We start from the raw sequence: 14,897 nt of genomic DNA, 5'->3' as shown, positions 1-14,897 counted from the left end.
ACTGCCCACCAAATTATGAGGATGTCACCAGCCCAGGTAAAAACAGAGCAACGAACAAAAGCACCATCGACAGCTCGCATTCTACTTTCGAATACTCGGAAGATGAGCTGGACGAGGCTATCAAATCCTCATCAATTCCATTAAGACTTAACTTTTCGGAAGCTCATTCAACGCCGATCGCAGCAGCCCCTACAAAACTTCCAAACCCTATGAGCACAAGTAACATCAAACTTAAATCACAACCAAGTGCAATGACTCCTCCCAAATCTACTGCAGAGGCATCGTGCAGAAACCTACCGACAAAGGGAAAAATGCCTCCCCGGGCCCACAAGGAGAAAAAAATACTCACAAAGGGATCCATATCCAACTTCTTTGCAACCAAAAGCAAAGCCCCACCTCAGGAAGACATAGCTGAAATATCAGATGCGGAACTACTGGAGGGAACCTACCTAGACCAGAATCTAGAAAATGACAAGGATCCCCGGCGTAAACTGGCCTTTCTGAAAAGACGGCACATAAAAGAGGAAAGACCACGCTCTGAAAAATCTTCCAAGATCACAGATCCCAATCGGACACCAAAAAATGGCTCTGCCTCTTCAGAGCAACTTCAGGGCCCACCTGATTCGATCACCAGCAAACTTGAAGATGCCCTGGCGCCCCAAGATATGGGCAGCCACGAGAAGCATACAAACCAGAAGGAACTCCTGAACAAAGCACCTAAAAACTCTACCATCCATGAAGTAAATAAAGACATTCCAACCTTTGAGAAGTCCCAACACAAGAGCCTTCTAAGTGGCTGCCTCAAAATCAAGGCATGTCAATATTCATTAAATGACACAATCTCAAACCAATCTTCAACCACTAAACCCACAACTGGGCTCCCACCTTCATCACCAAAAAGGAAAACTGACCTCCTAGCCCTCATGTCATCTCTAACAATAGCACTTGCATCCTTTACCAAACTATATGAGGTGCTCAACAACACAACAAAAGATCAAGTAACTCTGCTGGCGCACATACAAATGAGACTCTGTTTCATCGAAGGCTACATTACAGTAAAGGATCGTAACTATCAACCGTCAGGTCAGCCTCCACTGCAGCCAGATCACTTCGCTGATTGTTCAAAATGCTCGAGATCCACTCAAACCGAGGCACCAGTTTTCAAAACCTTTAACTTCACAGGGGACTCGGCTAAATCAACAGTGACAGACCACACTTACCAAGAGAAGAAAGCACTACCTGTTTCCCAAACAAACATAACACAGGAAATTATTACAGATAAGCTCCGGGTAACGAAACAAAAAGAAAAAACAAAACCCTCAAACTCCAAATTGCAGCTAGCCTAGGCAATGAAGTCGAACAAAAGCACTCAAAAAACAAGTTCCGGTCCTCAACTAAAAACGGGTGTGCATCTTGGTCAGCCGACCAATCCATTCAAAAAGACGATCCCACGTTGAGAGGCTCCACAAAGAGCAAAATGAGCAAACCCTCAATCAGACTTAAAATCAACGAAAACATCCAGTTATCCTCCTTTAAACAATCCTGTTTACCTTTTGAGTCCAAATCCATCGACCACACTATCCCTCTGTCATCAAAGCCTTCACTAACACCAAGAGATGAAAAGAGGGCCATAGAAGACACTGTGTGGTCAATCACGGAAAGTGAGCTGATGGACGCAGCTTTAAACGTAACAGAAACGTGGGAGGACCGGGAAGAAGATGACCGGACGCCTACCCAAAAAAGGAAGAGAAACGTAAACAGTCAATCCCCGGTGGTTCAGGCCAAACTCCAGGACCACAAAAAAAAAAATGAAAATAGAAAAACCAAAAAAAATAACCCATCTGTTCAAGAGCCAACAAGTCCAATCTTCCTGACACTGGAAGAAAAAAAACTAAAACTCAGTACCCACCAGCTAAAAAAACGGAAAAGCCCCTAGAACGAGACAAGTCCAGTCCACCCCCACCCGTTGCTAAGAGGACTCAACCGTCGAGACACGACTCCCAAAATGCATCACACGAACGACCAACAGTGCCTATCCCACTTTGGCGCTGTAGAGTGCACAAAAATGCACGCAGAGAGGAGCGTGCACTCTCAAAAACTAGAAGTTTCAAAAGACCTCACAAATCTGATCACACAGTGAGATCTCCGTCTCCATTAAACCACCATCGAACATCAAGACCTAGAAGATGCAGTAATCAGAGGCATCAACCAGAACGGAGGAGAAAAAGTATGGACCGACAAGAAAGAAGAGATCTCATAAGTCGCCTGGCTGGGTCCACTAAGACACATTCCTTCACTTTGAAAAGTATCTGGAAGGAAGACTCCTCATTTATCCTAAACAGGAAAACGATCTTAAAAATATTACACTTAGTCCCAGCCCTGAAAACTTTATCCACAGAAGACCTCACAATTGTGGAATTTAGGGATAAAAAGCGAATGGACAGCGTCTACTTACATATTCAATCCGAAACCATCAAATCTGCTTTAACTAAAGAAAAAAACAAATTGAGAGCGTTGGGTTACGACCTTACAGACTACATAAGCTCCAAAGAGTGTACTGACCACAAAGAAGACTCAGCAAACTGCCCGGAGAGACGTTCCCGGGAAAAGAAGACGAAAGCCTCTGTCAAGAGCGAACCTGTACAGCGGATTGACCGGGTGTCGGCAGTGAACGACAAACACTCTCCAAGATCAATCACACGAAAGCAGATAGAGGCTCACCGGCCAAGCTCTTTAGAACTGGAAAGAGTACCTCTGGGCCCCCAAAAAAATTGGAACAACACCATTGAGCAAGATATCCCATTAAAAGGAAAGGAGAAGCCAAATTGGCACAAGAAACAACAAAGTCCAAAGGAGGAGGTCAACCGCTGGGCCTGGCTGCCCAAAGCATTATCATCAAACTACAGATACTAGCAATTAAACAAAAGCCAGCTAACTAAGGAGCACTCTGGCCAGTCATTGAGCATGGAACCAGTGACCAACAAAATCCTAGGTTTCTGGAACACCCGGGGTTTTTCCCACCTGATGAACTCCTCAGACGTCAATTTAGGATCTGCAGACATCTGGTGTTTCCAAGAAACCTGGATTCAACACAAACCGTCGATAGAAGGATATGCGATCACCTTCTCACCAGCCTTGAAAGCAACATCAGGGAGACCAAGAGCGGGACTACTCACAGCAATAAGAATCGGATCTGACCTCCACTTCTGCAAAGTATTAAAGGCTGAGCCGCACATACTGGCAACTCTGATACAAAGAACCAATAATCTACAAAATGTTAACAAACGAAAAAAACGACATACCTGTTGATCAATTTATATTGGAACCCGGTAGAATGTGTAACAGACACCTTCTTAGAGAAAATCGAAAACCTTCTAAAAGCCGCCCTATCAAGTGAACTACTAGAAAGCATAGTCATCTGCAGGGACTTAAGCATCAAGATCAAGAAGAACGGGCAGGAAAACTGTCAAATAAAATCAAACATGACACTACCCTCAGAAAACTCCCAAGACAGAGGAAAGAAATGGGCCAATTTGATGGACAATTTCGATCTACACAATCCCCACTTCTTAGGTAAAGCATCGCAGCCAAGCCCCCCGACTTGGGAACTTGCCGGAAGGAGCGCCACTTTAGACCATATCTATTTATCCTGACACCTTCTCCCCTGGTCACAGGTTTTGATGTCATCAAAACACTTAACAGTGACCATAACCTGCTGAAAATGACATGATCAGTCCCCCGCCTCAAAGCGCACGAAAGCGATACTGCGCTGAGATCAACCAACATGGAGACTTATGCAAACTCAACCCGCTTAAGGATGAACACCTCAGCAGTTACGACATTAACTCGTAAATACTGCCAAGCAAAAGCGTTGGTAAACTCAAAAGAGGCGGGACACCTTTTGGACTACTGCCCACTACTTCAACCATATTATATCAAAAAAACGGGTAACAGGAAAAAAGAAAAGACTAACCATCACAACAACGAAACCCTCAGGAATAAAAGGCTGGAGATGAGAAGAGCCGTAAGAAAGGCAAGGCGCTCCCCCTCACGTGCCAACGTTGAAACAGCCTCGAAAGTCACTAAAGCCTATAAGAACTGGGTGAAAGGCTTCAAATTACAACTATATCAAGAAGTCTCGGAACAAATGCTGCGAGTGCTAGTTGGCAAGCAAACAAAATCATTTTGGTCACTGGTCAATTCCAACAGCTCACTAAGCAAGGACACTTTAACATCCAGCGTACCAGAAGAAGCAGGGATAACACACTTCGCTACCCTTTTCGGCCCAGTGGGCAATGAACTGAAACCCAGGACAAACCGATCAAACTGGTGGGCCATAGAACCCGACCCATCTAGCATGGAAGATAAAATCAAGAACCTTAAATCATCACGAGCTCCGGGTCCTGACGGTTTGTCGAACATGGACTTAAAATCCAACTCAAAAGCCTGGTAAATCCTTATAGCCGAAATTTTTGAATCCTGTACAAACACCACATCCATTCCGAAGTCTTGGAAAACAGCCAATGTAGTCCCTATTTACAAGTCTGGAGACAGAAGCGATCCCAACAACTATCGCCCGATAGCACTTCTCGACTGCATTGGGAAACTATTCTGATCTTTTTTACTGGACAACTTTAAAACCTGGGTAGTGTCCTCAGAAGGATGGGATAATTTTTTAACAGGCTTCCGGAAAAATTTTAACACCATGGCAAATATCTTCACCGTCAACATCTTGAAAGCCAGAGTTCAGGAAGGGCCCCCCCCGTTTGCTTGGCCTTCATCGATTTATCCAAAGCCTTTGATAAGGTAAACAGAGAAAAACTTTGGATAAAACTTGCCAACTGGAATTGCCCTCCAGAACTGCTAGACTCAATACAAGAACTTTACTCAGAAACATCCATGAGAGTCAGACTGAATGGCACTGGGCTACTTTCCGCAGCAATAGGAACAGCTAGTGGAGTCAAGCAAGGATGCCCTCTGGCACCAGTACTCTACAATGCCTATACTGGCGATTACCAACAAACCGAAAAGAAGGTCAAAGCCTTCCCGCCGTCCTTAGGATCTGAAAAAATCAGTAGATTACTCTACGCGGATGATATTATACTCATTGACCAGACAAAGATAGGGCTACAACGAAAGCTAGACAACCTGAACGACTACCTTCATACGAACGACCTGGAAAGTAACGCAACATAAACCAAAGTGATGCGACTAACGAAGGCGGCCAAACGCAAAACCACAGAGTCATGGTTCTTTAACAACACCTGCCTGGAAGAGGTGGTTGCCTTCAGATACCTCGGTACGATGTTCAGTAACAAACGGAATGAGCAATCCATGTTAGACCTTCTGACCAATAAAAACAAAACTTTGTCAAACCAACTAATCATCATGGACAAAAAATGTGGTCGCTTCTCAGTAAAGGCGGCGACTAATTTTTATAAAATGAAAGTGGTCCCAGCACTTACCTATGGCACAGCGGCATTCTTTGGCATCCCTGATTCAACGTGGCCCAAATTGGAGGGCTCACTTTGGAAAAAAGTGCTCCATTTACCTGCTTCGACTCCAATAGCCCTGATAAGAAGGGAACTTGGTCTCACTTCTCTACAAGGAACAGTATCCATCAATACTTTGATGTTTTACAGAGAAGTCAGATCATCTGTGGAGAAAATCTACATACTGATCCGAGAAGAAATCGAGAAGGGGTCAAACATAACTCTCAAAACCTGGCTAGAAAAAAATCAAACGCTTCTGAAATCAATAGGCAGCTCAGAAGAGGAGCTCCTGACAAACCCGAAAAGAACGGCAAAGAAACTGAAAGACTTAGACTGGTGCGACACTCAACAAATAGCAGCAAACTATAAATCAGTGGCTCATTTACCGGCGTTCGCCCAAAAACTGAACAAACCTATCAGCTATCTACTCCAATTTCCAAACAAGATCTTTCGCGCTACCTTCCTAAGAGTAAGATTGAACACCCTAAAGACCAATGAGGTACTGACAATTCGAGGAAAATCTAAATCAGATGGCTGTAGATTTTGTCTGAACTCAGACTTAAAGGAAAGCCTGAGACACCTGATTATCCATTGCACAGGAACAACCAGCAATAGGGAAACCCACCTGGATCACCTCTACTCAAACTTTGCAAAGATGAATGAGAACTACTGGTGGGCATACCTAATGAACGGGCTAAGCCGAAGAGCGGTAATTGCAGTGGTAAACTTTCTACTCAGTCTGAAGTTGGACACCATCTGTGAAGGTTCAGAGAGCCCCTAAAAGACTTAGCCCGTTCTGATGAGCATCTGGGAAAATACATTTCTTTTTCTTTTGTAAAAACTGTCAACAACAGTTATACACAAATAAATAAAAATAAAAAAAGACTGTGAACCATTTCAAAGTATGCTGGAACTGTGACCTGTGGTTTGATGTTCCTCTAAGTAGACCTTAACTTGGCATACATTCCCCACACTGCTCCTCATTCACATACACTGCAAAGAACAGCGGACACTCGGAGAGGGTACAATAAACAGCTTTATTCGAGCGTGTACCTCGTGCAACCTGAGCTCCTCCCCCAACTCATGACCTGGGCTCCCCTCACATCTGACACGAGTGCCAGCATCACAAGACATCACAAACCCCACTTCTTAACAACACATTATTACTCAGCTAATTTCTTCAATAAGTCTTTGGGGTCTATTTCTCACTTGCGGGGCCTTCCATCCGATTTAACGGCTGATGACATTTCTCTCCCGCATCAGTGAACTGACCTGCTCTTCACTGGATTCCTCACCATCACCTTCATACGGAGAATCCCACTGCTGGGGACCAGCGTCCTCTGCTGACGTTCTTGTCATGACGATCCCAGGCATCTTCTTGAAATGTGAAGAATTTTAGGTCACAGATGTCCTTTCTCCTTCAGCAGTAACCAAAGACCCTTTGACATGTGTGATCGTCAATGGTTCCTTGTTAAAAGTACTGGTGTGTTTGCGGATCTGGGGCTGGCGCACTATCACGACATACCCCACCTCGAGATCATTCTTACAAGCGTTCCTGGCCATGTCTGCTCGTTCCATCATGGCTTCCTTGGCACTCATATCCTTCTCCCTCATCTCCACATCTTCCGTATATTCTCCTCCCCTGGTCACGACATGCGGGATTTGTGTGCATATATTCCACCCAAACATCCCCTTCAGATGATGCCTTTCCAGTGGTACTGTGAGGTGAGCTGCGATAATCACGCAACAGCTGATATAAGATCTTCTCAAGGGGCTCTCCCATAAAGCGTGCAATTTGCGCATGTCTTTCAATGCTGCCCATAAAGCGTTGGACCATGCCATTTGCCTACAGCCATAGGGGTGTGATTCATCTGTAGGTGAAACCCATGTATTCTGCGAAAGTCTTCAAATCTTGTCCGGTGAAAGAGGGTTCATTAATGGATTTAACAACTCTTGTCCATCACGTGCAAGCTCCAAAATCTTCTTTTGTAATGTCCGGGGAATTACTATTTTTGTTCCTTTGAGCAGTAGCCCTTCTTCTGATCTGGCTAGTTCCTCCCTCACTGTCACCAAACTACTGAGATCTTGTTGAATGTCTGAATTGGTGTACTCACCCGCCTGCTTGGCCTGCTTTCATCGCCTGGACTCAATGCACCTGCAGATGATTTGCCTGGCCTGGTCCTTCTCTGTTTCCTGTGCGATTTGCACCAGGTGTACTCCCTTTGGGGTTGCTGCAAGTACAATGTAATGTATATATTGATCTGCAATGAACAGCGTTGGCATTGGGCTTTTGCGTGGATATATCTCAATAAGAAGTCAGCATGATTATCCTCCTTCCCCAGGGTGATGAATGATGCAGAAACTGTAGTCATGTAGTCTCAAAGTCCATCGTGCAATTCTTGGGGGCATTTTTGTTTGCAGGTTCCCGTAAAGGAAAAGTGGTGCTTGGTGATTGGTGATGACTGTGAAAGGTTTCCCATACAAGAACAGATGAAAATGTTCACAGGCCCAGACTACGGCCAGCCCTTCTTTTCCAACCTGCGAATATGCTTGCTCAGTCCTTGACAGGCTTCTGCTGGTGTTTGAAACAATGTGGCACATACCGCTGTCCTTGGGGTCAATTTGCATCAAGATGGTACCGAAACCTACAGGGCTGGTGTCGACGACCAACTCCGTCTCCCTTGATATGTTGAAGTAAGGCATGTTTTTGGCATCCACAATGCATTAACAAATTCTCTCAAATACCTGTTGACATGCATCCGACCACTCAAACCTTGCTTGCTGTTTTTCGTCAAAGTCCTCAGGGGTTCACTTACTGATGGAAAGTCCTGGATGTACCTGGTAGAGTAGTTAGCAAGGCCTAAAAAGGATTGTAGGTCGGAGACATTTTTTGGGGTGTCTGCTTAGATGAGGGCGGCCACTTTTTCCATATCCAGTGTCATGCCTGGCACCGAAAATATGTGTTCAAAAACCTGAACTCACATTTTTCTCTATTTTGTGTGAGGTGTGCTTCCTCAAGTGCCATGCACACTCTCGTCCGAATATTAGAATATCATCACTGTACTTTAAACAGTTGGGGATATGTTTTATAACATTGTGTATTTCCACCTGAAAAAAGTTGGCAGCCAACGAGACTCCAAAGCTTAGGCGTTTGTATCTGTAGAGTGCTAGATTGGTGACAAAGGTGGCTATGTATCTTGACTCCTTGCTCAATTCCATTTGATGATATCCTTTGTTAAGATCCATATTTGAAAACACTGTGGCACCATTTAAAAGGTGGACCATGTCAGTGATCCTTGGAGCTTGGTGATGCTCTCTCAGCACAGCTTAATTTGGTTGGCGCATGTCTACACATATTCTAATGTCCTGCGAGATCTTCTTGGGCATTGAACTATTGGTGACACCCACAGAGTTGGGCCCACTGCAGGCTCTATGATGTCTGCATCCAGAGGTTTGTGTAGCTCTTCCTCAATGTGTCGTTGGATGTTCACTGGGATGCCACAATAGTGTTGGGCTACTGGTGGCACTTGTGGGTCTATGCGAAGGTTAATTTGGCAGGTTTTTTAGTTTTCCCAGATGTTTGAACAGTGTTGGGAACAACTGCTCTATCTTGGCTGAGGGATAACATTATTTGTGTGCCATGAGTTTGTAAAGTACATGTATGAGGCCCATGTCTATGGAGACTTTAAAGCTTAGGATGCACCCACTGTCCGTTGTGGCCTCCAGCACATGCATGGGAATTAATTCTGTCTGTGTTTTATATCTGCATTGTTCCATGAAATAGCCTTTGCAGGGTAACAGACTTTTCAAACCATATGGATAAATGTTTACCTCTGCTGGTCGTAGGCGGGGAGCATTTGGGTGATTGTTGTAGACCTCTTTGCTTATGACATTTACCATAGCTCCTGTATCTACTAGGAACTCAGCCGTCATGTCATTTACTTGGAGAAGTAGTATCAGACTTTTTTCTTTCGCCATCAGGTTTTCCAGTGCATAGAGGTAGCCTCTTTTCTGTGGTTCTTCCTGGGACATTTCTCTTGTTCTCAACCCTTCTTATGAGGACTCACTGTATCTACTGCCTGTCTGTGACTGTTCAACCAGGTAGCAAATGTATCTTAAGGGTCTTCTCCTTGATCTGGACAATGTCGCCAGTCCGCTGATGTTCTCTCTTGTGGCTTTCTTTCTGTCCTTCTGTCCCTCTGCCTTCATTGAGGTGGCTCGTATGGTTGGCTCGATGTCCCCGGGGGCCTCTGCATCCGTCTCCCACCATTTCCTTCACTTTGAGCCTGGCTGCGGTACATGCAACACACTGCTTTAAAGTGGGTGTCCCCCCCACATGCTTAGCATTGTTGTCCGATGGCTGGGCAGGTGCCTTTGTGAGTAAATTCATATCCACATTAATAACAGAAGGGTTCTCCATTGCTTTCACTTGGTTGCATTGTCTCTAGCTTGTGGAATTTTTTTGTCTTCCCGGACAAGATTTTAATGTCACTCAGACCTTTCACTTGTAGGGCTAGAGCTGCATCTCATCTTGCTTGGCGTACGATCTCGTCCGGGGATCGAGGTTTCTGTACTAGTCTTTTTCTAAAATCAGCACATTTGTACCCTGCAATGATCTGGGATCGTGGCACTTCATCATTTGAGTAGTTGTTGAAATCGCAATGCTTGAGTCGAATGCGTAGCTGCATGACATATGAGTCCATCAATTCTCCTTTCTGTTGCTTTGTCGTGTGGAACATGTGTCCTTCATAATCCACATTTTTGTGAGGTGTAAAGTAGTCAGGGAGAGCTGTCTTGAGATTGTCGTCTGTGTCCGTGGTTCCAGTCGGCAGTTCGTCCATAATATCACACACATTGGGGTCTGTGGACAGGGTAAGTAGGCTGTGTTTTTTTCTTCCACCAGAGGTCCAATGGCTTTGATGTAGACCTCGAAATCCCTCCTTCATCTTCTCCATCTGGGGCCCAGACTGCAGGTATCTGATAGGTTAAAATGGGTAGGTAGCTGTGTAGTCATGTTGTCCTACAACCTTGTGGGCAGGGCTGCTGATCGTGTGACAGGCAGACTCAGCTCCTCCTCTTCTGACATATTGACTCAATGGGAATCTTGTGGTGGGGCCTGTAGTTTTCTGGGATGTCAGCTATGAATTTACTTTGTGGCTGCGCCGTTTGTCAGAGTGCCTTTAGCTCTATTGTGTTGGCAGATGAAAGAGAAAAAAGAAAACGCCGGCTTGGGTGTTGCCTTGTGCTCTCCACCAGCTGTGCCACCCCAACTCTGCTTCGCAGGCGCTCTTTATGTGGCACACACAATGTCATTAACAGTTTTTGCCCTTGCAGCGCCTTCCGAGTGCCTTTACCAAATCTCATGCACGTGTGATAACAAAATGAAAATACGAGCTGAGTAGGCGGCACAGGCTTCACACTCGCTTTAGCCGGTATGTATGCCACCTGCTGGATAATCTGGGTCTCCTTCTCCAGCAATTACCTTGTGTCCTGCAGGGACACAGACCCTTCTGGCCATCAAACTCCCCTTCCAGGCATCGGATGTCACGTCTGCTCCTTTGCCAGCAAACAGCTCCCACAACAGGCCGCTCTGCTTCACCTGCCGAGCACCGCCTACCGACCCAGGTCACCCGTCATGAATCATCCAATGCGTGTCCAGACACACATGGGTCAGACCGCTGGTTGACACTTTGATGTTCCTCTAAGAAGACCTTCACTCAGCATACTTTCCTCACACGGCTCCTCATTCACATACACTGCAAAGAAGAGCAAACACTCGGAGAGAGTACAATACATGTCCAACATGAGCTCCTCACCCAACCCATGACCCAGGCTCCCCTCACACGTGACACGGGTGCTGGCATCACAAGACGTTGCATGTGGAGTTTGAGTAACACAAAAAGGAAAAGTTAAGGGACTTCCAAGGGAAGGCAGGCTACTGCCACCACACAAGTCTAGATTACACACCCCACGGATCTGTGGGGGCAGGGCAGGCCCCCATGTGGCATTGAGGTGAGTTACAATTTCCTCTCTTTCTATTTATATAGCTCTGGAAATTGAAGAAATGTTTAAAACAGTCTAAGGTTTCTGGGTGTTGCTGGGATATTCTAGGGTGGGAGTGGGAGGCCATGGGGGGCAGTGTGAGAGTCACGAGGGTTGGTTGGCACCCCCAAAAATGACTAGTGGCATTTCCAAGGTCATCAAACCTTTGCGTCTTTGATGAGTGGAATTCCATGTGATACTTTTGGGGGAGTTTGCTCAGCTTTAGGTGAGAGGGAACGAGTCTAAAATTGTGGGTGGGGGTTCCAGATACACATTCTTTCTGTGTAGTGAGGGGCCTACTAGTAAGCGTTCATAAACACAGAATGCTGGTGGCGAAGCTGGCATGAATAAGGAATGGGTGTATGTAGGCGAGAGGCTTCTGGCAGCTGATGGTTAATGCTTCCTACTGGGATTGATTGTCATTTAATTTGGAACTTACAATAAATATATTGTGTCAGCACGAGTTATGGTTGCATAGTTTTCCATAACTGGTGAATTTCTTTGGTTTTCGGATTTTACCTTGCAACCACAACATCCCTTTAACAAACTTGTATTCAATGAATTTCTTAGGTTTTTATTATGGCAACTTAAGCATAACATCCCTTTAACAAAGTAGTTGTTTTCAGTGAATTTCATAGGTTTTTATTAGTGAAAATGTTTAATGATGTTATAACACTGTATATAAATTATTAATAATTCCTCTTCTAACATATATGAAAAAACTATACACCTCCTTTAACAAACATAACATCCCCAAGAAGGGTGCCTGAACAACAGTGAGAAAAAGTGATAAGCCAGTTTGTGTGGGTGTGAGCAAAGTGTGACATAGACAAGAGATATGAAAATAAATATATATAATATACACACAAATAAATTAGGCTACTTGGTGTGACAAATCAACTTCTGGGGCACCAGTGGTCCAGACATGAATATCGGTTTCTAAACGATCAATCAGCCCCACTCCTCTAGTACATCAGAAGGGATCCAAACAGATTGGAACACAAGTACATTATAAACCTCCTTGTCCAATTTTTGGTAATGTTGACGGAACGGCATACTTATCTCTGCAAGGTGGTGGATTGTTGGTTAGTTGCAACACAGTGAAAATACAATTAATACCCAATGATAAAAGGGACTGTCCAGTCAAAGTTGTAAAACAATATCTCCTTTATTATTATTATAAAAGACAGTTCTAGCCCACTACAAAATACAACCCACCCTGTAAAGGAGCATGGAGGACAGACAGTTCTACGAAGGAAAGGGATGCACTCTGGATACTAACAGGAGGGGAGTCGGTAACACAATCACATTGAACTGTTCAAGGTTATTTGGTTTCAGCACCAAGGGAGCAAGGGGTTGTAAATGTCGCAAGGGGCCTTCGGAGAAGAACCAGAGGGACAGAACCACAGTGTACCTGGTGATTGAGATGATCTTGATGCTTGACAGCGTCAAGTTGGTTCCAGGATGCTTTGCAGTTCCTGTGACAGAGTTTAAGACAGGAGACAGCTGTGGGTATGAAGCGGCAGGCAGTTCGGCAAGCAAGGCTGGATGGACGGCTGCAGGCTGGCCTACACGGCAGCTCGGGGTCAAGAATTGTTGCCTCTGTGCTGGTTGGCGGATCTAGAAAGCTGGTTGAGTCCTTTGTTCAGAGACTCTCTGGCACTTCCCACCTAGGAAGCTTGCTGGCAGAACCTAGCAGGAGACGCTGTGTGCTGGCTGGGTGCTGGTTCTGGAGCTGCTGTATGGGTCCTCTGAGTCCGGTATCTCCCTCTGTTCACTGGAAGTTGTTTAGGGGAGGGATCTTGCTTCCCTCTTGGAAATCCTGGCCTTCTTTCACTGGTGGAAGATGTAAGGAAGACTGTACCTGCACCCAGGTTCCAAATGAGTCCTTCTTACTCCTTTCAAAGTCGTGGGATGATCTGGTAAGTGAGGAGCTCAGCCCTCATTTTAAGATAAATGGGCCCCAGTGATTGGTGCAGGCTAAGCCTATCTTAATGAACCAATCCTGGGTCCCTACCAAACATCTTCTGTTATGCATGAGGTCATTACAAGAGTGCTTTGCCACAGGAATGGTAAGAGGTGACAACATGTACTCCTAAGTCCCACCCACATTCCTGTCTGTTGTATATCAAAGTGTCTCTCTGGTTAACTGAACCTCCTTTGGCTCTTGATCAAAGCACAGGTCTCTCTTGATGTTTGTGGTGCAAACAGACTTCACATACTTTGTCCCTCTGAAAGGGGTCCGCTCTGCAGGGGTTAACTACATAAATAGTGGACCCAGACATGCCATTCACTGTCCTTCATACCATACAGAGGGGTAGGAACTAGCTTCAAGTTGACACATTGCATATCCAAGAGGTGTTAGTCCTGCCTTCCTCTTGTCCATTGTGCGATCAAGTCTGACCCAGGCCTGTTCCAATTAACTGCTATTAGTTTGCGCTGCAACCAGCAGTTTAGACAATAGGAAGGCAAATCCATGGAGCCTTTGATATTTTAGTTAGGCTGCACATGACTGTAGGAAGGTGTTGCGTTCCCGGTTCTTGAAATGCTTGATTTACCCGTGGCTGTCACGTTCCAGCTGAACATGCCAGGGGAGGATGACTATGCGTTTTCCATGTGGTGAGCAGGGAAATTGTGTGCGGAATGGCCTCACACATTTTTAGAGGTTGATGGCCCATCATTCATTTTCATTTCCCAAAAAATATATATATGCGAGCGCACACTCCCCGTGCGGATGGTCGAATTCCTCACACTTGGTACAGCATATTAATATGTTGATCTCTTTGGCACCCCATAGAGGTATGCCTATCACCACAGTCCATTCATTCCACCACACAACTCAAAATCACATTACAAGGTGCAGAGAAATTAGTGTTTTGTGTATATATACTACAGTAATATAGGGAGATAAGGGGAACCCCCTTATGTTAATGAATGTATTCTGGTTGAATGTTGGAGAAAATATTGTCCCTAGACCCCCCTGTTAATATCGTAGTTACTGGCAAGGCTTATTAAGACCCGATAGCACTACCACTTTAACTTTGTTGTATTCTATTTTGTAGTGTCTCTAATCTATAATTGCAATACTTATTGGCGTCATTTGACAACATGCCACCTATATATACTGTAGCTCACTATGAGCTGTTGTGAGAGGTCAGTACATTCCTAGCAGCATGCAAAGTTCATTTGTGATGTTAACCGCAATGCATTCTGGACATTGAAGTCCGACTTTGTAATGTGTTGTAAGTAGGAATAGGCCATTCCTGGGGGATTTTAGGTTGACAATAAATGTTGCACTCACCTTTTGGGCTTTTTAAACTTGCACGACTGGGGTGTGAACAGTTGCTAGATGGGAATGTTTTC

The sequence above is a fragment of the Ambystoma mexicanum genome, chromosome 8, assembly GCF_040938575.1.
Source record: "Ambystoma mexicanum isolate Mex_15411 chromosome 8, UKY_AmexF1_1, whole genome shotgun sequence".
NCBI lineage: Eukaryota > Metazoa > Chordata > Amphibia > Caudata > Ambystomatidae > Ambystoma > Ambystoma mexicanum.
The sequence above is the reverse complement of the archived record's forward strand: the minus strand, read 5'-3'. Positions refer to the sequence as shown.